Source organism: Lampetra planeri, chromosome 2 (genome assembly GCF_965212315.1).
Source record: "Lampetra planeri chromosome 2, kcLamPlan1.2.h2, whole genome shotgun sequence".
Lineage (NCBI taxonomy): Eukaryota > Metazoa > Chordata > Hyperoartia > Petromyzontiformes > Petromyzontidae > Lampetra > Lampetra planeri.
Genome location: NC_136108.1, coordinates 929572 through 953141, shown reverse-complemented (window position 1 = coordinate 953141; position 23570 = coordinate 929572). Strand labels below are relative to the sequence as shown.

The 23570-nt window shown below is 48.7% G+C and overlaps 1 protein-coding gene across 1 annotated transcript in view; it reads right to left on the bottom strand.

Moving 5' to 3' along the window:
- NCKAP5 (NCK associated protein 5) overlaps positions 1-3302 on the bottom strand; it is a 259865-nt gene extending 256563 nt beyond the window's left edge. The window contains exon 1 of the mRNA XM_078603791.1: positions 3149-3302. The gene's annotated coding sequence lies outside the window, so the exon portion shown is untranslated. The remainder of the gene's footprint in view (positions 1-3148) is intronic.
- Positions 3303-23570: the final 20268 nt, after the last annotated feature.

The following is a 23570-nucleotide window of genomic DNA, read 5'->3' as shown; positions in this document are numbered from 1 at the left end:
AACATCATCATAACCGTCATCATAGCCATCATCATAACATAATCATAATAATCATTATACACATTATCATAACCGTCATTATAACCGTCATCATGACCATCATCATAACCATCATCAGAACCATCATCATTATGCTGCCAAATTTCGTTAAATCTCAGAAACTAAGGAGGTTTGAGCTTGTGCAAAATTTCAGGTGTTGCAGGCTTGGCTTGCAATGTGGCCCAGAGATGTCAGCAAAGCAATGACTTCTTGAATCTGACTCTGTGGAGCTTTGCGTGTACGTGGTGGGTTTTCTCCGACCACGCCGACTTTCCTCCCACATGAAGCAACACCGCACTGATGGAATTGTCCACCACCTCAAGGGTAAAGGGCATTATTACATCAACAAGTCCACGTCTCTTCAACGTGCATCCCAGTTAAACCACAGTCATCCCAAACACGGGGCCCTGGAGACAACCGCACAGGATGGAAACATAATTTCCGAATCGCATTAATTGCACCTCGCCCGGCTCGTTAATGCGAGCCCAGTTAAACGCGGTGTGGGGGGGGACATTGTGCTGCACGTACACACAGCGCTAATGGCTCAGTTCCTCCCCGCGGGACTCACGAGTCGGGCAAATGGCAGCAGAGAAGATGTCACGGCCAGTGGTGGCCATGGGCGTAAGCGGCTCAAGGGCCCCCAGATTTCATGACAAATATAACGATGCACCAGATACCACCCCTATTTCAGATCATATTATATAAAAACTCTCATTAATACGAACAACTGAATCCATCCCAATAATGTCTAACGTGTCTTAATCTATTGTCTAGTGTTACTGCGTCTCTGTCTCATCTGTGCAGTATATCTCGTTTCTCATCTCATTAGGACTCTTATCCTTTGTCCAGATTTATTTCACCTCAACATCTCTGCCTCTTGCCTTTAACTCTTCTCTCATCTAAGTGGGAGCTTACGCATCGAAAGGGGGGCGCCAAATATAATGTAGGCGTCAGGCCCCCCAATGAGCCAGCACAACTACCACCACCACCTGGTCGAACTTAGTACAGAGAGGTCACCTCAGCAGGCACTGGGGCTGTGCAGTCCAATTCAATTGCACGTCCCATCAAACTGCTCCGGGCAAACTTTGCAGTTTACACGAACGAATTAACGAGTTTGAAACGGGCAAACACCGCAGACAAATTGGCGACAAGCCGCGGAGGGGTGGTGTCGGTGGTTGATGCGATGTAACACGATCCCGACGGACGAAGCTCATTGTTTGGTGACGCTGCTGCTGCGTTGGCAATGGTGCACAGACACCGCCACCAACACGATAAACAAACGCGTTCGTCGGTAACACTGTGGCCTTAAAATAAAATATAAATATATAAATGCGACATTTCGGGCAATGGCTCTTCTCCACAACACAGAGAGAGAGAGGCAGAGTTGGATGACGACACTTTGCATGGACTACGAACAAAGTTCGACTGCTGAGCACGGCTCGCAGCAGTGGCGACCGCTACCTGAACTGGTTCTGGAACCTCCACTTACGCCACCTTTACCAACCCCGACTGATTAGCGCGGAGACGTATCCTTCACTGTGAGAACCTCACTGCTTTTGTTCATAATTTCAAAGTGTACTCAGTTACTTAGCATTCACACACAGTGCACTTCGCATACCCCAACCGAAGCATATGCAGCTGCAGTGTTTCTATAGCTCTGTGAATTCTAAGCCCTCTGCGTGCCGAATGTTTTTACGTTTAACAAAAGCGTCCATTAAAATGCAGTTTGCATTGCCAAGTAAACTCAACTCAGCAGAATCACACACACAGCGGCACTGTTTCCTTTGCACATTCGATACGCGTGTGTGTGCACACACATGTATTCTTGTGCACGTGTGTGTATGGCGTGGGCATGCGTGTTAACGTGTGCGTATATGTATAATATGCAAAGACAAATATCCCCCGTATAAACTTAACAGACTTTTGGGGCAAGTGCTGTGAGCGAGCACCACCTATGAAGGCCGGGGTGGCTCACGAGAGGGTGGGTGGCCAGCACCACGCCCGACCGCCTTTGTCTCCCTAGTGGCGATGTTTACACATTGCAGCAAGTACTCGTTTGAGGCTGAGTCGACGTAGGGGAGAACCAAGACCGGTTCAAATAATCGTCAGCAGCGTGCTATCCACTGCGCCCACCGCTCCCCACGTCTACACTTTCGTGCACCAAAAACAAAACAAAGATCCCCCGTATAGCCTTAACAGACTGTAGGGGCAAGTGCTGTTAGCGAGCACCTATGAAGGCCGGAACGGCACACGAGGGGGTGGGTGGCCAGCACCACGCCCGACCGCCTTTGTCTCCCCAGTGGCGATGTTTACACACCGCACCAGGTACTAATTTGAGGCTGAGTCGACCTAGGGGAGGCCCATGACCATATACACACATACGTAAGCACACAGCTGTGTACACAGGCGTGTGTGTGTGCGCGCGCGTGTGCATGGGCAGCGGTAATGTAGTCGCTAGCGCACTGATGTTCTACGAACCTGGCATCCCGAGTTCCATTCCCGCCCACAGCCAACATCGCTGACCAGTGTCTGAACTGGTTTCGGAGCCTCCCCTAGGTCGACTCAGCCTTAAATGAGTACCCTATGTTTTGTGTAAACATAAGCATTGGGGAGACAAAGGCGGCCGGGCGTGGTTCTGACCACACCACACCCTCGCGTTCCGTGCCGGCTGTCATACGTGCTTGCTAACCGCACTTGGAGCAAGTCTGCAAAAGGCTATACGGGCGATCTTTGCCTGCGTCTGTGTGTGAGTGATGGAGTGCACACAAAGTGCATCTCCCGAGTTTTGCAACGTGAACACCAAGTGGCGTTCACCGCACACACTCAGCGTGCAGCAGCTCACAAGCTCCCAGAGTTTAAAGCGAACTAAATAATGATCGAGGAAACGCCACTCAAAGAGTCGCCACCATCAGATACATCATACAAGCCGTATTGTCACGTTTATAAGACGCACTTACATCGTTTTTTTGCAATTTTAAAAAAGTTGGGGGGTGGGGGGGGCGCGTCACCAGAGCCCCCCGTCGTTCCCGACTTGACATCGGGGGCTGTCGGTGTCGCCGCGCGCGGGTGCCGCGTCTGACGACCCGGGGAAGCCGCCTCGAGAACTCACCACGAGTGCAGTCCGCGCGTCTCCGGGCTGCGCTCGTGGCCACGCGGAGTGTCCCACATGGCCCCCGGGACGCGAGCCGCCGAGAGGGAAGAGAGACGCGCGCTTGCTGGAGGGGACAGCCGGCAAACTTGGACTGTAACCACAGCACCAGAAACACTCCCCCCCACTCTCCCTCCAGCTCCTCCCCGTCCCTCTGCCGCCCACCACCACCACCGCCGCCTCTCGCTCGCTCGCTCTCGCCCTCTCCAATCCCCTTGCACGCCGCCCCTCCCTCCCTCCCTCGCCTGCGATGACATAAGCGGGACGCGCTTGCCCCGCGCGGGCATTTAAACCGGGCCGGCTCGAGTGCTCCCAGCTGGAGCCGGCTCCACGTGGAGCGCCTGCCCAGCCCTCGCGAGGGCGGGGGGGGTGGGCTTCACATTACACAAACACAGCAGCAGCAGCGTGCCGCGTGCTCTCCGGGTTACAAACACGACCCGGAATGTTAGACGCACCCCAACTCGTCAATAATGTCATACAGCTGTGGTCTCTCTCTCTCTCACACACAAACACGCCTTATCGGATTGTAAGACGCTCCCCAAAGTGTTTCTTATAAGCAACAGCCCAAAGTGTTGCTTATAAGACGCTGCTAACGAAATCGGGTAGATCAGGGGTCGGCAATCCGAATGACAGGAAGAAGAGGCGTTGTTTTATAATTCAGTAAAAAAACCTCAATATTTCAAGAGCCGCGTGCGTGCGAATGACGTCACAAAGCAGTCATTTTAAAGGGCCGCGTGCATGTGAATGACGTCACAAGGCAGTTATTTTAAAGAGTCGCGTGCGTCTCCGGAGGTGCAGGTTGCCGGCTGCCGGGGTGCACCTCATTCTTAATGCACCTCACGCTGACAATGCCGCTCACCGCAACCCTACACGTCTTAGCCTTAATCACAGCCTTAATCTGCCAACCTAATCCCAAATCTCGCCTCGCCCCAACTCTAATCCACAAGCTCGCAGTCTGCGTGCCGACTCGGGCCGCCACGCCGCCCTGCTGCGATCCTCAGCGCGTCTTTGACGCCCGCAGTGCGGGAAGCCAGCGACCAAGGGGCGACGTGGAATGTGGCGGAGCCGTGCCCGTCGCTGACGAGTCGCGCCACGCCACCGCCTGGACTTGGATCTCGCCTCGCCGCCCGCTTCACGCTGCCACCGCAGTGAAGGGAACGGCGGCGCCGCGTGTGGCCACGATCCCCGCGAGGGTAGAAGCTGTGGGGTTGAACTTAAACTCTCTTGCCGGTCACCGTTGTCAGCCACGGCCAATCCTCTGTTGAACGAAAGGGCCTCGGCAAGCTGCCACCATCTCAGGATCCAGCGATGCAATAATTAAAGGTAGCACCTGCACAATAATTTATTTCATTACTCCATTACCTCGGAAATCCCTCTTGGACGTGATCTGTTCTTTGGCTGCCACTCCGTTATTATTCTTGACGATCTGCCAAACATCACTTGTGGTGGCGTGTCATGTACAAGATCACACTATCCTTAACAGATTGAATGATGTCATTCGCTTGTGTATGTTCTTCAGTCCACGTGCTTCTTCGTGTCTCTCAATGTAATCCCAAGCGTGCATCTCTCCAATCTTCTTTGCACGATATTTTGTTAAAAAAAATCGCTGTCTTCTCTAACTCTGGTACCTATACTTTTCCCAGTTAAAACATTACTTTCAGTCTCGTGTTTTCTCATTACACGTCCAATACATCTAACTTGCTTTTCTCTAATTATTCAACTTGTATTTTGTACCAGCTTGCCATGATATTTTAACATCCTTCTTTAAAAACACGTTTCTGTTGCTTATACCTTGTTTTCTAGGGTCTTTGTAATGTGCACCCTAAAACATTGTAAACGCGTTTCCTCAATCGTTTGTCTCCAGCAAAATGTTCAACAGAATTCACGAGCAGCCAACGAACATTATAATAATTTTGAAGAAGTTTGAAATTATGATAATGTAATGATGTTTTGTTTCATATATTGTCGTCATTCATGCAAATTGCAATCACTATCGCCGAAGAACCACAGACGAGTTAGAAGGCAACAGCCAGCCAGTGAGCCGGTGCTGTCAACAATTTCCCGAGCTCTGCAGTCCTCTATATATCAGAATGTCTTCGGCCAATGAATGAGTGTTTATACCAGTGGGAGGAAGCTGCAGCACCCAGAGAAACCCCACGCGTGCGAGGGGGACACGCTGTCTGAGACAGACAGGACATCGTTTGAGTCCGCAATTTTCTGTTCTCCTGGTAAGCCAGAGAATGGCGCGTTGACTTCAACGGGAAGTGGAGTTTCGCAACATTTCAGTGCCTTCACAGTTCTTGATTGCAGGCCACGGGCAGGGGAGCCACCGGCCCTCGTATTCTGAGCTGTTTCCGCCTTAGATCGCGGGCTTCGTGCAGCCGCAATTGCGCCTGGCACCACGAGGATGCCACGCGCATAGCGCTCACAGCGCGCACAGCTCAGCAACTCGATGTCGTTGGCGCTGATAACGATGAGAGCTTGCTGCTGAAACCTGCACCGCAAGCACAGCACGGCTGCTGCTACGCAGGGACCGCAAACGCGTGAGTTGGGGGGGGAGAGGGTTTAATAATGAAAAACACAAGAGAAATTGTAAAAAAAAACACAGTTGCAGAAAATATATATATCCCTCGAGTTTTTAGGTTGTGCAGCTGTGGCCTTGCATGTTTCCAGGAGTCCAGTGTTGGCTGCATGGCTGGCTGCAGAATGCCTGGAATTCCTTGTGCTTAATCACTGTTTGGGAAAGGTCTCAGTTTGGCATATCCCCCTTGGAGCCTGCCTGGGAATGTGAACGGCTCCACACCGCCCCACCGGAGTACCCCCCCCCCACTACCCACTCCCCCCACTACCCAATCCCCCCACTACCCACTCCCCCAACTACCCACTCCCCCCACTACCCACTCCCCCCACCACCCACTCCCGCCACCCACAGCCTCCCCCCACTACCCACTCCCCCCACTACCCACTCCCCCCACTACCCACTCCCGCCACCCACAGCCTCCCCCCTACCAAAGACTCATAACTGTGCCCTGGACTGGCAAGCCCCCTTCCTTCCTGCCTGGCTGCCTGCGGCGCAGAGGCGAGGGACGCACATCGGATGCGCGCTCTGCGTACTGGCGCCGGAGCCATTGTGCTTCGCGTGCGGTCGCGGGGGGTGGCGGAGGAGCGCGAAGCCTCCGTCGCCGGCTTCGGGTTCTACGTCGCCAGCCCCCTTCATCCCCATTCCCATTGCATCATTTCAAGCTGCTGCTGCCTCACCGCTGCGTCCGTTACGCCGCCCCTGCCACCGCAGTCCCATGCCCTCTCAACGACCAACCACACACACAGCTTCGTCTCGCTCAGGCGACTCTCCCATCCGTCCAATGAGACGGAAACACAAGGGCCAAAAGTGTGAAGAATCAAGCGAAGTAATATAAAATAAAATTCGGATTTATATATATAAATATAACGCCCTCTGTTTCTGTACGGTGTCTTGAGAGGCGATTGCGTTCAATGTTTATTCAATATAGCATCTGTGTACCATCACATTTCAAGGCCTGACTACTTCGCTGTACAAAATAGTCAGGCATGTACTTAACATAGACAAATGAACAGGGTGGTAATATAGGGTTTATTTTTACTCTGGTGAAGTGCGATTGAAGACCCTTCATAGACGAGAGGCAGTCCGTCATAAGAAGGCAAGAGAAGGAAGGTTCTGAGCTTGGACTTAAACAAGGGGTAGGGGACTAGACAGCACGGATGACCAAGAGCAGAGACTCACAGACCCCAGGAGCAGCAGGAGCACTCCGCTTTAGTGGAGGTTTAATAATGGGTTTTGACAGCCCGCGGCTGCTGCTGCTACTGCAGCAGAGAGCACATGCAGGAGGGAAGTAGTGCAGATGAATTGAAGACACATCTCGAGTGAAACTCATGTTATAATGAATAACCCGTGTGTATGACTCACACCATCACCAGTTAGGTCTGACATGCCCCTGAGTGACATTTAATCGCACTCTAGCAAAAGGGGGCAGTCAAAAATATGTTGGTACCAAGATTAAAAAAAGTAATGTTCATTCAATTTTGACTTAAAACTTTCGTGACTGCAGGAATTCATATTCTTTGGTTCTTTTGGTAAAGTCACGTCGAAAGAAGAAAAAATAGTAACAGGAAAGCAACCCATACTGATGCCTACCTAAAACTTGATTCCCACCACCATTCCAGAAGAATTCCCCATCAAAACTCTACACCATAGAGCTCAATGTATCTCCGCCCATGAACACCTAACCAGTGAACTCAAACACGTACACCAAGCTCTCAAGGCGAATGAATATTCTGACTACACAATCCGCAAAGCCATCACCACAACCGTGAGGAAGGAGTCATTTGAGGATCCAATCAAAACCATCACCTTGCCATACATAGCAGGGGTAACCAAAAATATTTCCAAAATCATGAACAAACACAAGTTCCAGGTCTGATTTAACACTGTACATACAATTCGTGATCTGATCCCATCGGTGAAGGATGTGATCCCTGACATGCAATATTCCGGCGTCTACAAACTAAGCTGTGTCTCTGCGGCAGTAGTTACATTGGGGAAACAAAGCGACATGTCTCGAACCGTGTTCGTGAACATAAGGCAGATCTGAAACACGGAATGACCAATACCTCGGCCGTGGCTGATCATTGTTTTAATGCGGTGGGCTCACACGGAATTGATTTCTCTAAGACGAAGGTACTTTGCAAACCCACTGGCTATCAACAAATATTCGTTCATGAAGCCATCCATATATGCAGACAGACACAGTTTCAACCGAGAGGGTGGGTACAAACTTAGCAATCATTGGAAGGACGTGATCAACCAGTTTGAGTCATAACTGGCTGTGATGTTCCCATCCTGCCACCTTCCGATGTTAGTTGTTATTTTCGGCTCTCCGAGTTTACAGTAACAGGTTAAATTTCTCACACCAACACAGCCACCTCGCGCCCTTACCTCGACGTGGAGGCCGCTCTCCGATCTTACATTAACATGCTAATGTTTACCTGGCAGCCCTTTAATTGGTGGAACCCACCACCAACGCCATCGGTGCCCACCACTTCCGTTAACATCAGCTGCCCCGCCCATGCTGCTGACACTTGGGCTACGCCCATTTTAAACCTTTATAAACAGTTTGCCTTTAGAGGCTAACCCGCTTTTCCTGATGACGACCACTTGTCTTGCGATTGAAACGTCGTGGTTTTTATTTGTATTATTTTTTATTCTATCTAAGTGACTTTACCAAAAGAACCAAAGAATAATAATGTTCATTGTTGAGTTAATTTTGAAGCCTGATCATTTATCCAACCATTTGAGATGTCAGATCTTACTGAATGTAATAATATATCAATAATAGTAAAATTCATTGCACCTGCAATTATAATTACTTTGATCATCGCCACCACCTCTTAATTCGCTCCAGCATGCCACAGAGCCGGTCAGCAGAAACTGCTTCTCCGTCTTGTAACCGCCCGTGTCTCTGCCGCCTCCTCATCATCATCCACTCCCCGGTAACTCGCCTCGATCTTCCACATCCATTTCGCTCCGTTAACAATTAAATGGAAATGCAACGCTTATTTTAGAATAAAGTTTATAAATAACAACATTCAGACTGCCCGTATTCATACTTGGTACACATTTACGGTGGGATCTATCATTATCATTGTTATGGCGGGCACTTTGTTTGGTAAGATAATTTTTCCGAATTCCTCTGGAAAATTATTCGTGTCATAACAAATGAATACACTATTAAGCGGCGCCCAACAATCCCCTCGTGCCTGCGTTAGCAAATTATATAATCCCAGGATAGCGCGCGTGATAGTTAGAATGTCCTCCTATTAAGATTGGAACATTTGATGTTCTTTTACATAAAGTAAATAAATAAGAAACGCATTGTTTACCCGTTGCAGTACTCGCTAAATACTGCATGTTTACACGGCGAGGCGTTTTAGGCGCTTCTTTATCTGACCATCTCTGGGCTGAAGTATAAACTTTCCCATGTGGACCACACATCACTCATCTCGCGTGTGGACCACGCTCCACTCGCCCCGCCGCACCAGCAGCACCGCCACTCACGCGGCTGGCGCATCTCCTCCTGGCCGTGCCCAGCTCTGCCAGCTTCGCTCACTCGCACACAACAGACACATGTCCCCCGTGGAGACCAGATATCGGCAACCAAAATAACACGAAGAGCAATTCTTGTTTCGAATTCGGTAAAAACATTCAATATTTTAAGAGCCGTAATGCACTGTGGTGAATAGGAGACGGTGGGTCCTGAATGAAGAACGTCACGAAGCGGTCCTTGAAGAGCCGCCGCATGCGGCTCCCGGACAGCAGGTAGCCGGCCCCTGGTCTAGACTGTTGGGGCCAGCGCTGTTAGCGGGTGGTACCTATGAAGGCCGGCACGGCGCACGAGGGGTGGCCGAGCCAATACAACGCCCGGCCGCCTTTGTCTCCCCAAGTGCTGATGTTCACACACCGTACTCGGTACTCATTCAGGGCCAAAGACCGGTTCAAATATTCGCCGCTGTTACTAGTCGTGAGCGTCAATCGAACTCGGTTCGCCGGGTTTTGCCGCGCACTGCCCTAATCACTACTCCACCACTCCCCGCATAGATGCACACCGATTATTACCAAATATTATTTTCTGTTATTCTCAACGGGTTGAACACCCATGAAAAATAAGAATAGAATTTACTCGTTCTGGCAATAAAACAGGGAGGTGTTAAAATGTCCAAACACCAAACAGATACCATTCGCAGGGACTCGAGTCTGCATTAAGCATGCGCGCTTGTGGTGAACATGGAAACAAACCCCGTAACAGTTTTACAACCTGCTCTTATGCGGCTTAGTCGACGGCGTTGGAGCTCGTCACGCTAATTATCGCTCGCGATCAAGTGGGCTCGGCGCTTGCACAGCGGCTATGAGAAATCGGGATTAAGAATGAGGCATTGCCTTCCAATGTATTTAATAATCATGAGTGCTAATGAACAATATTGACGACGACAACAAAAGCGCCCCCGCTGAGTTGTGACACTTTTTTATCAACAGAGTTCTGCATTGAGATGTTTGGCCAATTCCATTCATGAGTTCGCCTTCACGTGGGAAGAGAAAGCCTGGAGGAGACTTCTTGGTAAACACGCAAGCAAGAAGACGGAACAACACGCAAAGCTGGACACAGATTAAAACAATATAAACCGTTTGATGATGCAGAGTTGGCAAGGCAGATGGAAGGAGTCTTGGCTGTGCTGCCACCGCCAGGCAGTCTCGCGCTCAAGTGTTGTACTGTACTCTCCAGGCCCCGATCTGCTTGGCTATAAACAAGCTGACGCGGTCAGCTGCAATCGTGGCATAGGCGACATGGCCACCCACTAAGCCAAGCAGCTATTGTAACAGTGCAATCAATAATCAATGTCTCCTGTAATTTATTACCCAACACATCAGCCGTGCGGTCTTCTGGGAGTAAATCATTGTAGCAATGCGGATTATTAAATCTAATTTCCCTGTCATTCAATGGACTCCAAAGCTTTCCGCTGGACAAGCATTACACATCGCCCACCACAACCCAGTGCGAATCGGTCCTCAAACACTTCAACGAATGACTGCAGGGACGCATTCCCCTCTTGATCTATGGCACCCAGGGACTTCCAACATCACCATCACGTGCACGACCTTCGCCGGCTTGAGCGTTAACATACACAGATGCATTAATTTGTCTGACGCTCACAGTTTATACGTGCGCATAATTCTGAAGGTAAACAGTGGAAAGTTCCCTCGCTTCTCGTGGCCGCGGTGGTGAGGGATTCCTGGGCCGCGGCGTCTGCTCGAGGCTTTGCCGCTGATGCGTCGCGCGCCGTTCGTGTGGGAAAGCGGAAAGCGTCCCGCGTCTGCCGTGCTGCCAATACAATTCCCATCGACCGGGAGATGGAATTTTTTTTTTCGCAATCCTGTTCGCGAATTCTACACGTTGGTATAATTGGGGCGACAGGACATCATTCACAACCATTCCATTCGCAGCCAATTTATTTTAACAAGGTTGTGACTTTTTTAGTTTACAAAAGCTTCTCTCTCTCTCATCAGGCTCTCGAAATGACTCGTCCACCCAATAGTTTGGCGCCTCGGTGGCGAAATGTTAACTACATCGCCTGTTATACATGAAGTTGTCGGTTCGATCACGACCCTGACGCATGTACATTTAGAGTTTGCAGGTTCTCCCCGTGGTCGCGTGGATTTTTCTCCAGATCCTCCGGTTTTTCCCTACACATTAAGAAAAATGTGTTTTCCAATATTAGGCTGTAATACATTACCTCGTGATAAGTTGATAAGCCATTTCGTTGAGCTATCATTTGTAACTAGATCGCTTTTGAAGAAGAGCTATATAGCTCAGTGGGCTTCACCTGATGACATAAACATAGTTTAGTTTTAAAATAAAAGTTTAGTTTTAGTTTAGTCTGCCCTAACTTTCCATAAACTTTTTTTTTTAAACAAAACAAAAAATACCCCCCTCTCCAGAATTACCACGAAATGGGAAAGGATTTTTTCCCAGCTTCCTTCCCTTGCCAGGGGTGGTGCAAGCAGTGGGGGAGGGGGTGGAGCGTGCGGCGTCTCCCGGTCCCTCTTCCGCTCCCACCTCACCCCACTGCCCCCACTGCCCCGGGCTCTCCGGGGCTCCGCCTGTGACAGCATCCGCACGCTGCCCGAGACCAAAGCCAACAGATTCACGGCCGCACTGGCAACTTTACAGATTCCGGTGATGAAGCTGTCACAACACAACGTCGCGCGGCTTCCAGGGCACACAAACAGGTCCATTTTTACTGCCGACGGCTCCAGAAAGAATAGGACGCTCAACGCAGGCGCGCGAAAGAATTTGGTGAGCACGACATTTTGGTGAGCGCAAACTTAACCCTATTAAGCCAAAGAGGAGCACTTAAAATCCAAAGTTGTGAGCACCTCTTGGGAGAAACCCGCTTGGATTTGGACTGGCAGCCAGCGCAGCTTCACGAGCCAGGATCCCGATATGAAACACAAACACGCATTCTCATGCATGCGAATACATAACTGATATCTCGTAACGGGTGTAATGGCTGGCAAATTAAACACTCGAGCAGAGCCAATGACATGATTTGCAGACTATATTTGTTTAAAGCAGGAATTTGCTGGAATGTATGCTTGTCTATATGAAGCATTCCTGTGCATGTGCGGACACAATAATAATGCTACTACTCGGTTATCACGGGGGTGGGTGGGGATTGCTTACTGAACTCTCTCAAAAGCATTTCAGAGGGAATGTTTTTGCTCAATGAAAACAATCCGGGTATGTGCATGAAGGTTTCCATGAATATTTCATCCGTTATTAAATCATTGTAATTCATTCAGCAGTTTAAACTTGCACGGTTGAAATGTTGGAAACATACTCCTCATACTGTATACCTAAGATAAAATGTTTTCCACGAAACTGGTTTCGTAATGTTCAACAGAAAATAACAGAATAATTTTAAACAATCACGAATGAAATGTTGGCAGGCACCTGGAATGCACAAGTCCCCATTGTGACGTGTATCGCCAATGGCCAATGCCAAACGAGATTACACAGCAGCAGCAATCATCGACCCCTACGAGTGGACCGCTGCCCCCTTGGCAGCCACGTGCTGAGTCACCTTGTGCCACGCAAGGAAAGCTGCCACTCGGGGTGCCCATTTAAACATTTCAAGTGAGATACATGTGTGCATAGGAGGGCGACCCGGATTCGATTTTCCACTCACGGCCAAGAGCCAGTGACGATTATTTGAACCGGCCCTAGGCCTCCTACCGTAAGTCGACTCAGCCTCAATCGAGAACCTGGTGCGGTGTATACACATCGCAACGAGGGAGACAAAGGCGGCCGGGCGTGGTGCTGGCCACCCACCCTCTCCCGTGCCTTCATAGATGCTTGCTAACAGCACTTGCTCCTAGTCTGTTAAGGCTATACGGGGGATCTTTGTCTTTGTAAAGTTTGAAGGAACGAGCTCTAACGAATGTCTGTTTATAATGTTTGATTCACGGATGATTGCATTATGGAAGCTGTGCATGTCCGAGACGAAGTAAGTGCACGAGCTCACGCGCAGCCACCGTGTGCATGGCGCCATTCGCGCAGTGCCACGTGCACGGGAGTTATTGCAAATTGTGCAGAATCGGTGCGAGAGCAAAAGTCAACCACAAACCCCATAAATCTGTCCCTATGGCCATTGTGGGAATAATTTTTATGAAAGGGAATAAATAACAGAACATCCGAATGTGGAAGAAACCACCTAATATGGATTATATTTACGATGTCGTGCTATCAGGCACCAGAGAAGGATATGAGGCGCGTTTGGAAAGCGGAATTCCATGTTGAAGTTGATAGATATGCTTTTAGGGGTTGAAAAGAGAAGTCTTCCATCACCGGAGACAGACGGCCCGTGGTGGCGTTTGAGTCGGAAACTCGGTCGGTGGCAAAGAAAATGGAGCGAAGGAATTCAAACGATGCAAAGTAGTGCAGAAAGACACATTTTTGGGATAACTCTGAGAGCCAGGAGAGCCAACATGGTTCAGAGAACAAACAATAGCGTGAAACATCACACCCGAAATAAGGAGGAATGCGTGCACTTGGGCACATCACTTCACGAGAATATTCTACAGCGGTCCGAACCAGCGATGGAGTGGAGCCATAGGCGGGCAAGGAGGGAGTGAGAGTGGGCGAACCAAAGCGGAGATGGAGTGATGAAAATAGCATTACACGAGGGACTGAGATGGAATGCGACTGCAAAGGATCATGGGGGACGTGGTCACGAGAGTGTCGAGGCCTTCGTCTGGCGGAGTGCTGAGCCCGTCCAACGGGGCTGACGTTGGATTGCCACCCCCGAGGTCCAGAGAGTCGGGACGTGCCATCGAAAGAAGTTCATCTCACAACCCGTACGAGGGTTAAACTACGTGGACCTGGCAACAAGCTGAACTTGTCATCTTGATTTAAAGCTTTCGTGACTGCAGGGATTCATATTCTTGGTTCTTTCGGTAAAGTCACGTAGAAGGGAAATGATAAAATAATATAAAACCGCAACACAATATATCACCTGATGATGATTGCTTGTGTTGCAGTCGAAACGTCGTGATAATTTTTATTGTTTTATATTATTTTATTATTTCCCTTCTACGTGACTTTACCGAAAGAACCAAGAATATGAACTTGTAATGTTTAATATCCTGGGAAGGCTTACATATTTCCCAAGGCACGACTGCATCAACAGGGGGGGGGGGCGATCGTGGGAACATCAGGACAGGTGGCAACACTAAAGCGATGTTTTGCTCTTGCCGCATTACCCGCGTCGGCTCGTTAAAGCCTCGCTCGCCGCATTCGTATCGCACACATCTCAGCCGTCGTCATTGTTGTTGTCCACACCTCTCCGTCCACCCCGGCCCCCACCTCCGCGCAGCCTCCCGGAGACTTCCTGCCAGGATGTTTGTCGGCGCTGCCGTGGGAAGACGCTGGGCCGGCGAGACGCGCGCTCATTCTCGTGCGCTCATTCGGGGCCCGCGTTCCTCCAGGGCCTTCGCCTCGCCCGGCTCCGCGAACGACGCCACCCCATTGGCCCTCCCCCCGTCCTTTGGCACGATGTCCGACGTTTCTCACGCACGTGCTGGGAGCTTCTCCAGCAAACGCCCAGCACGTGGAGCGAAACGTCGGAGCCCGTGCCGGGAAACACGGCACGACGCGGGCACACAGAGCAGCAGCACCGCAGGGACGCTTCCCCATTGATGAGACACGTCAGGCTGTGAGCGTCAGGATCTGATTTCTCAAAGTGTCTCTTGAGCATCACACGCATGAGCATGGGACGCTCGCTCCTGCAACAGGCTGCGTGCGTGTCGTTGTGTACGTAAGCTGACCAATTAAAATGTTCTCGGAAGAGTAGTAGGCCTCCTTTAAGCTGATTAAGTACAGACTCGGTCGCAATACGCCGTTGCTTTTACGGTTTATATTCAAACCTGCTCACAAACCTAACATGCAATCTCAAATATTCCGTAACATTGGTCCACACGCTGTGGCTTGTTATGATCTCATTCTCAAAACATTAAAATTATCTCTCAATTCCACACGCACAATAATTGTATCGCCATTTACAGGCTTTTGTCAAACCACTGCTGGATGAAGGCCTCCACGTGCCTCTCGGTCAAAGCGGTTGTTTGACCATACTTCACCACCACCGTGAGTGCGGGACCACTTTATACATTGGGGTCACACGTGCAGCACGCTCGCCACTGGAGCACCACTCCACCCCGAGACTGTGCAGGGTGGGCAAAAGTCAGGACACTTGGGTTATGCTTATTTATTTATTTTAACACTGGCGATAAGTCTCAATTTAAAGCTTTAGTGACTGCAGGGATTCATCTTCTTGGTTCTTTCGGTAAAGTCACGTAGAAGGGAAATAATAAAATAATAATAAAAACATAATAAAACACAATTCTCACGACGTTTCGGCCACAAAGGATGGACGGCTGCTTGCGTTGTGGCCGAAACGTCGTGAGAATTGTATTTTATTATGTTTTTATTATTATTTTATTATTTCCCTTCTACGTGACTTTACTGGCGTTAAGATATTGTAATTTTTATTATTTTAGTTAATATGTTATCTATTAACATCTATTTTTCTTGTTCCTTTTCAGGTGAAATTTTAAAGTGGAAAGTAAAATTGACTAAAGACGAACGAGAATGCAATTTGTTTGCATGTATGCTAACGAAGGCAGCTGTACTCTTTAAAAACAAGTCCGAGATTAATTTCAAAAATAAATTAATACATGCATTAATGTAAGTCATTATTAACGTTTGTTAAAGTAAACTAAATCACCCTTTGTTGATTTACACCTCCGAGTATCACGTTTGGCTATTGTAGGGTGAGAAAAAAGTTATACATACAGTAGATAACATAAATATAATAACCCTGTGTATACTGACTTTTTGGCCAGCCTGTATATACAGCGATTCAGTGTACGCGTTCGAGAAATATCACATTTTATTTGTCTCTATGGCCACTGCCTTAAATCTTTGGAAGTGTGACTCGATGTGTGCGGCATTGTCTCAAGGACGCTCACTTCTCTCCCTGCAAACGACATCACGAAGCGTTGCGTGTGAAAAGCGCTGCCAGACATTTGTTTGATTCCCAAAGCCTTCAAATAATCGCGGTCTTAAAGTCTCAGAGCTTTTACAATCCTCTAACTACTTCCAAAATCGAACTAAAAAAGACGAGTGCTTCAACGGTGCGCATCTATATAAATATTTTAACATAAGAAAGTTGTCCAGAATAAACAAGCCCCGCCGCCGATTTAGACGGCATATACAGTATACGCGTGGGGCAATCACAACATTGCGAGAGAGAGAGAGAGCAGATGAAGGCACTTGACTCGATTACTAAATGGCAACGAGCTCCAGAATAAACGTCTCCTTCGAGACACAATCATCGCTCCTCCTGGTTTTGACAACCCCCCCCCTCGTCCGCGAAGGCAGCGGTGGTGTAACCATCGACCGCATCAGAACACCAGCAGGCCGATGAGCGCCTCTGCTTGATGAATGTGAAGTTAAAGGCGAGCCAGAGTAGTGCGGCTGGGGCCACGCAACCCAAACTGTGGACCGCTCAGTAGACCATTGTCCTCAGCGCTGCTTCGACAGAGGGGTAGCAAGCCGCATGTACTCTCTCCTGAAGCCCTCTCTCGTCACGGCTCGCTGATCTCGACTTTGGCAATTAGCTCTTGAACATATTGCCATAGAATGAGCAAGCACAGTAAAATATACAACCACTTTGGACATACCTGTTGAGTGAATTTAAAAAAAAAACATTTCACATCGACCTCAAGCGAGAATAAAAATTAAACATCGCAGTTGTACACAACAATAACAGTGCCACGGACAAAAAAAATGCTGTCATTATTTATGGAAGAGAGTAACAAGGTTAATTTTTAGCTGCTGAAAGCTTAAAACAAATTTCATGCCTGGCTGGGCATTCTGCCACCCGTTTCCAAGGGCATAAACACCACGCTTCTTGAGATTTACAATCCTCCCATCAGCCATGCGCCGTTAACAGCAACACGGATATAAACTCCTGTGCAATTCAGAATCAGATGGGTACACGTCTCTGGCTCGTTGCTAATAAATAAGGGCAACTTAGGCACGCACCCACTAGACACAGACGTCACACGTGACATGTCAGTGGTCCCGTGTCGTCCCAAGAAACACACACACACAAATATGACTCCCGTTCCGCATGGCGTGAAGTGATTGTGAATTAATTGGTCGACCGCCAAGCTGCAAAAAATGTGCTGCGCTTGAAAATTAGCTTTTGCGAAAGCTTCACAGATCCCTTCCCGGCGGCCGGGATGCTGCAAGAAAATGACGATCGTCTTCTTCGTGTTGCCCTTGCAGAAGAAGGAGCTCGGCTCTCCCGTGTTGTTTTTGGCCGCGTCCGTGAATAAACCATCACTCAGCAGCACGAGGGCGGCACGGGGCAATGGATGCGCCGCCCACAGTCACGCAAACACCGGGAGCCCTTGGTGCCCGTGCGCGTACTGCGTCTGTGTGTATGTGAACTGTGTGTATGTGAACTGTGTGTACAATGTGCGTGTACTGCGCCTGTGTGTAATGTGTGTGTACTGTGTGCGTGTACTGTGTATGTGTGTACTGTGTGTGTGTGTACAATGTGCGTGTACTGTGTGTATGTGAACTGCGTGTGTGTACTGCGTGTGTGGATTGTGTGCGTGTGTACTGCGTGTACCGTGTGTATGTGTACTGTGTGTACTGTGTGTGTACTGCGTGTGTGTTCTGTGTGCGTGTGTACTGCGTGTACTGTGTGTCCTGTTTGCGTGTGTACTGCGTGTACTGTGTGCGTGTGTACTGTGTCTACTGTGTGTACTGTATGTATGTGTACTGCGTGTACTGTGTGCGTGTACTGCGTGTGTACTGCGTGTGTGTTCTGTGTGCGTGTGTACTGCGTGTACTGTGTGTCCTGTTTGCGTGTGTACTGCGTGTACTGTGTGCGTGTGTACTGTGTCTACTGTGTGTACTGTATGTATGTGTACTGCGTGTACTGTGTGCGTGTCCACTCGAGGCAGGAGGGGCACGGTTGGCCGGGAGAACGGGAGGCGCGGGTGGCTCTAAGCGGCTTGGTGGTGCACGTAGTGGTGGTGGTGGGGGTGGTCTCTGCAGGCTTGGTGGTGCACGTGGTGGTGGTGGTGGGGGTGGTCTCTGCAGGCTTGGTGGTGCACGTGGTGGTGGTGGTGGTGGTTGTCTCTGCAGGCTTGGTGGTGCACGTGGTGGTGGTGGTTGTCTCTGCAGGCTTGGTGGTGCACGTGGTGGTGGTGGTGGGGGTGGTCTCTGCAGGCTTGGTGGTGCACGTGGTGGTGGTGGTGGTGGTTGTCTCTGCAGGCTTGGTGGTGCACGTGGTGGTGGTGGTGGGGGTTGTCTCTGCAGGCTTGGTGGTGCACGTGGTGGTGGTGGTGGTGGTCTCTGCAGGCTTGGTGGTGCACGTGGTGGTGGTGGTGGGGGTGGTCTCTGCAGGCTTGGCTCGCGTGGTGTGGGAAGGGAAGGACTGCGAGCCAAGGGTGGTGATGTCACCCCGCTGCAGCCTCTTACGGAATGTTTTGGGTTTTAAACTCTTGTCGGCTGGCTCCGGCATTGTTAACTCCGGGTTCGTGTTTTGTTGTTGTTGTTTGTTGTTGTTTGTTGTTGTTGTTGCGTCGGTCAACGTGCCACCGCTGCGACCGCCGCCGCCACTTGCAGGCTGCCAGAGTTCCACAGCGCGACCCGTGCCACCAACGCCCGGGTGGCGATATCGAGAACGGGGGGGGTGGGCGACACTGGATGGACGCCTCCCCACCACCAGCCACAGCCGCGTGTTTCTCACAATATTTTCACGTCGCTGAGATTCGTTTGAGACACCGTGAAGGCCCCCGTTCTGTTTTTTTTTTTTAAACAAAATTCCAGGGAACGTCGTACCTGTCCCAGTGAGTTTAAACAAAGACCCGCCGCGGGAAGTCCGTCCATCTCAGGTGCAGACTGTTTAGACTCAAAATAAAACCCCGAAACAAAACCGATGTCTGCTCTAAGCCCCTTTGCTGAAAGTGATGTGCCTGATTGTGCTGGGAATCTCCGAGCTCGTAGTATTCCTCCTTAACTTCGCATACCATCATGTAGCTCACCGTAAAGCAAGCACGCTTTGCAAATTATTTTTGTAAATTCCTACTTGCCAAGTTTAATCATGTTTGTAGTTTCCAAAATTCAATATTAAAAGTGCACCACAAAACTCACGTGTGTTACATATATAAAACAATCGTATACCGTGCCTTGTAAGAACGCAACACAACAAAATTACCGTGTCAAATGTTACTTCGAAATGGGACCAGTATTCATCAATGTTTTATTGAAATATATAAATGTTGGTTCCCCTGAATGATTGGGTTTTTTACAGAGTGTTGACATATTCACACTCACAGCGCTTTGTAATCTTGCGATGGAAGGCGAGACATAAAATCCATTATTACATTTTTATTACTTGGTCTGACTTTTAAACTTTTATTTTACTAAAGTGGAAAATATTGTTTTAGCATAAACTGCACCATCAAATAAATTATAAAGGTGTGTTTTATTGCATCGTCTGTCCTCAGTAAACATGAATACTCTTTAACAACTTCAAATCATGATTGAAAAATGCAGCATTATTCAGTACCAACCACCTCCATGGCACGTCTACGAATATACAGTAATACACTTTAATCTCTGATCTCTTATCCACATGAAATTACAGGTCGAATTTTAATCAGCGCAAACTTATTCGAAAAGGCTTTTGTTTAATTGCATCCAGACGTCTTGGTTCGGAAATGTTCAACCTACTCTTGACCTCCAAAACCTGGGGGGGAAATGTTTCGTGAAATATAGTATAAACAACATAGCTCAGCCTGTGAAGGATAAGCCCTCTTTATGACTGTGTCTGTGTAAAAACAGTTGCACCACTGCGACCACCTGAACACAGTCACTTACACTTGTCCATTTCACAGTCGAGGCTCCACTGACAACATGATCCCTTCATGCCGAAAGAAAGCTGCTTACATTTCCACGAAATAGAACGAATGCTTGAAAAAGTTATTCTATCATAGGACAATACTGCGGGATGGAGAATGGAGCAATGGTTATCGCACTGCACTCCCCACCCGCGACCACCTGAGTTCGATTCCCAGACAATGGGAACGTCCGTGGCGAGTGAAATCTGCCCCGATGTGGCCACCTCACCGACCCTCCAGTCGGCACTCATGAGCACGGCGAAGAAAGGCCACACCAGCTTCATGACGGACAAAGCGTGGGGCGAACCTTCTTTCAGCAGCGGATTTACAAAGGACTGTACATTCATTGTTTTATACCAGATGAAACAGGATACATTATACAAACAAAACTGCTTTACTTAGTGGCCTCATTCACCCATGATGTACCAGTTTATTCTGTTTAAGAGTCATTCCACTGGGCTCACCTTTACACATTGAGCCGTTGTTGGTGCTGCACAGGGAGAGCCACTTGATTCATGAAACTACGTTTTCCTCGCCGCTCTTTGTGCCGCGATACTAAAACGTCTCAACTGTGTTCACAAAAAAACGCAATGTTGGAAACACATACAAGTCGGGAGTTGTTCATACTTAGACCAAACAATAGGTCGCTCGCCGCGTAAGTTGTCGCGGCTGCGTAGCTCTCCGATGTCTTATTGGGTTGTACCGCGTGATGTTTGTTACGATGTCTGACGTTTCGCTCCATGTGCTGGGCAGGAGCGTAAGTTATCCCCTTTTCAGTTCCTGAAGATGCTCCCCGGATGTGTTGCGGAACGTTGGCTCGTCATGCTGAACAACAAGATGTCATTCCTGACAGAGCTCCCAGCATGTGGAGTGAAACATGGGACACCGAACTGAACAACACGCAGTAGTACAACCCAGAGACACATCGAGGAATAGTTCTCTTGTTCATGCACGGACGCTCCAACTGAGTCTCAAAGGAATTTGTTCAGGAGGGTAATATTCGTGATGTTTGGCCTTCATGAGTAATTTTGCATGCGAAAGAAAATTGCTGTTCACCCATAAAGCACACACTCGCACACAAGGTAAATTCGCGAACTCTATAAACAACCTACTTGCTGTACTGCCTTCTAAAAAAGAACACCTCTTAGCACCGCAGGTGGACGTCTCAAAAAGACGGTGTTTGTGCGATCCAACAACGCTAGTGATAAAACGAATACTGTACATCGAAACTCCTCTCTTGCATTCATGAAATGCCCCACGGTGTAGAGACTTTGCTGGGTCAATTGCTGGGATGGACAGAGATGGCGGGAGGGCTTAGTGAATGAACACTAACGCCAGCGGTATTGAGAATGTTTGGGATTGACCCTCAAGGTTCAGATGCGAGTCAGCTGAGTGGAAGTGACCAAAACCCATCTCAATGAGAGCTGCGTTTCTACCCTTTGTTGCTCCAGAGATGTCATTTCCTCAATGAGCTTCACTCGGTGCCGAGGAAAATTGGAATTTCTCACGGTCGTCTCGCCTCGATCTGAGGATATAATCTCGAACAGCCGTCCAATCGGATGCCCAGCCCATAATGCCCCCCCCCCCCATAGCCTTGAGGTGTGTGCATATAAACCCCTCTCTTACCAGTTTTTACATTTTATATTTAAAGCATCTATGTTTAAAATAAATGATTGGGAATTCATTCTAATCCTAAAGTTTAATTTATTTTGGCGAGGGATCGTTTTTGGTACATTACTTGTGTTTATTTTGCGATCCTTCCCTGGTTCCTTCGATTCGCATGGTTGGCTACGCACGATGCGGAAGAGTTTCAACAAAGGTGCGAACAAATTCCCAATTTACAACGACCAAATCAACCTAAGTGTGCCTGATCTCGTCGGGTCTCGAAAGCTAAGCAGGTGTGAGCCCTGTACGTATTGTACTTGGATGGGTGACCAACAGGGCTTGCCAGGTGCTGTAGGCTTGGAGCTGCAAGGTGTAGTGATGAGATTGCAGTGGTGAGTGTTACTCGCTCATATACGTGGGTGCGTTAACCAGACGGCGGTGGCTATGCACACCCGTAATCCAACGACGCAAGGGTTGGTGGACCACACTGATGTTGTGAGACCACTTTCCCGTGGGGTGTCTCTGACTACTACTCCTTCCTCCCACGTGCTAAACACTGATGGCCAGATTTGGTCAACATTTTTAAATGTAGAACCCCACCTGTAAAAGTGTCTTGACACTCAATGAGGCTTTCTTGGTGTAAATAGTTGGCATGAATTGAACTGTACTTTAAGTGTAGCGTCAAGGTCTGCTCAGTGTGTAGGGTTAATATGGTGCACTGTAATCCTGTTAAAACTGTCTTCATAATTTTTTTTATTGTTGACAAGAGGACAAAAGATTAAAATCTGACAAAGTCACAGCCAACGCCTCCACATCCATAGATGTGCCACAGTGGAGTGACTCGTAATTTTATTCAGACGTGCCATCGTAAATCATTGTCAAATTTCCAGTAATCGAGTGAAATTAACATTTGCTGAAGGACCAGAACAATCATTGTGGAGACGTGTAGAACACAAATCCTCGGTCATAAGTCAGATGTTGTGCAATTTGCAGAACACTCCAACAAGTCCCGCTAAGTGACACTTTGCCGACACAGACTTTTGATTTAATCTGAGCTGTGAACAGAGATGTTTACTACCTCGCCTGGTATACAGGAGGTCGTGGGCTCAATCCCAACCCTGTAGCCTGCTGTATATGTGGAGTTTGCACGTTCTCCACGTGGTCACATGGATTTTTCTCTGGGTCCTCTGGTTTTTCCCTCCACATCCAGACACATGCGTTTAGAGTATTTGCCTGCGATAAATTCCCACGTGACGAGCCACTTCCTTGAGTTATCATTTGTGGGCAGGTCGCTTCTGAACCAGAGCTCGAAAGCTAAGTGGGCCTTACCTGGTAAAAAATACAATCATAGGTGCCCACCCAAAGCTGGGGTTGGCAATTAGTGGTAAATTATCGAGGAAGTTAAATCGGTGGATAAATGAAAAAATAACCATACGTAAACTAAATCGTACGTAAACTCAAATAAATCAACAAATTAGCGTCGAAAACATAAAGCAAAAGTTAAAACTTATCCAAAGAAAGGATAAATTATGCTCGCAAATTCACAGTTGTCAAATCATAAATCACAGCTGCGTGCCACAGTTGCACATGTGGCTGTAGTTGACAAGCGAGTAGGAACATCGCGGTAATCGCAAGACTGGACCCAGACCGGCACTAATGATGGCATCATTATGCCCATGATTACAAAGGCTCTGCGAAAGGCAGCAA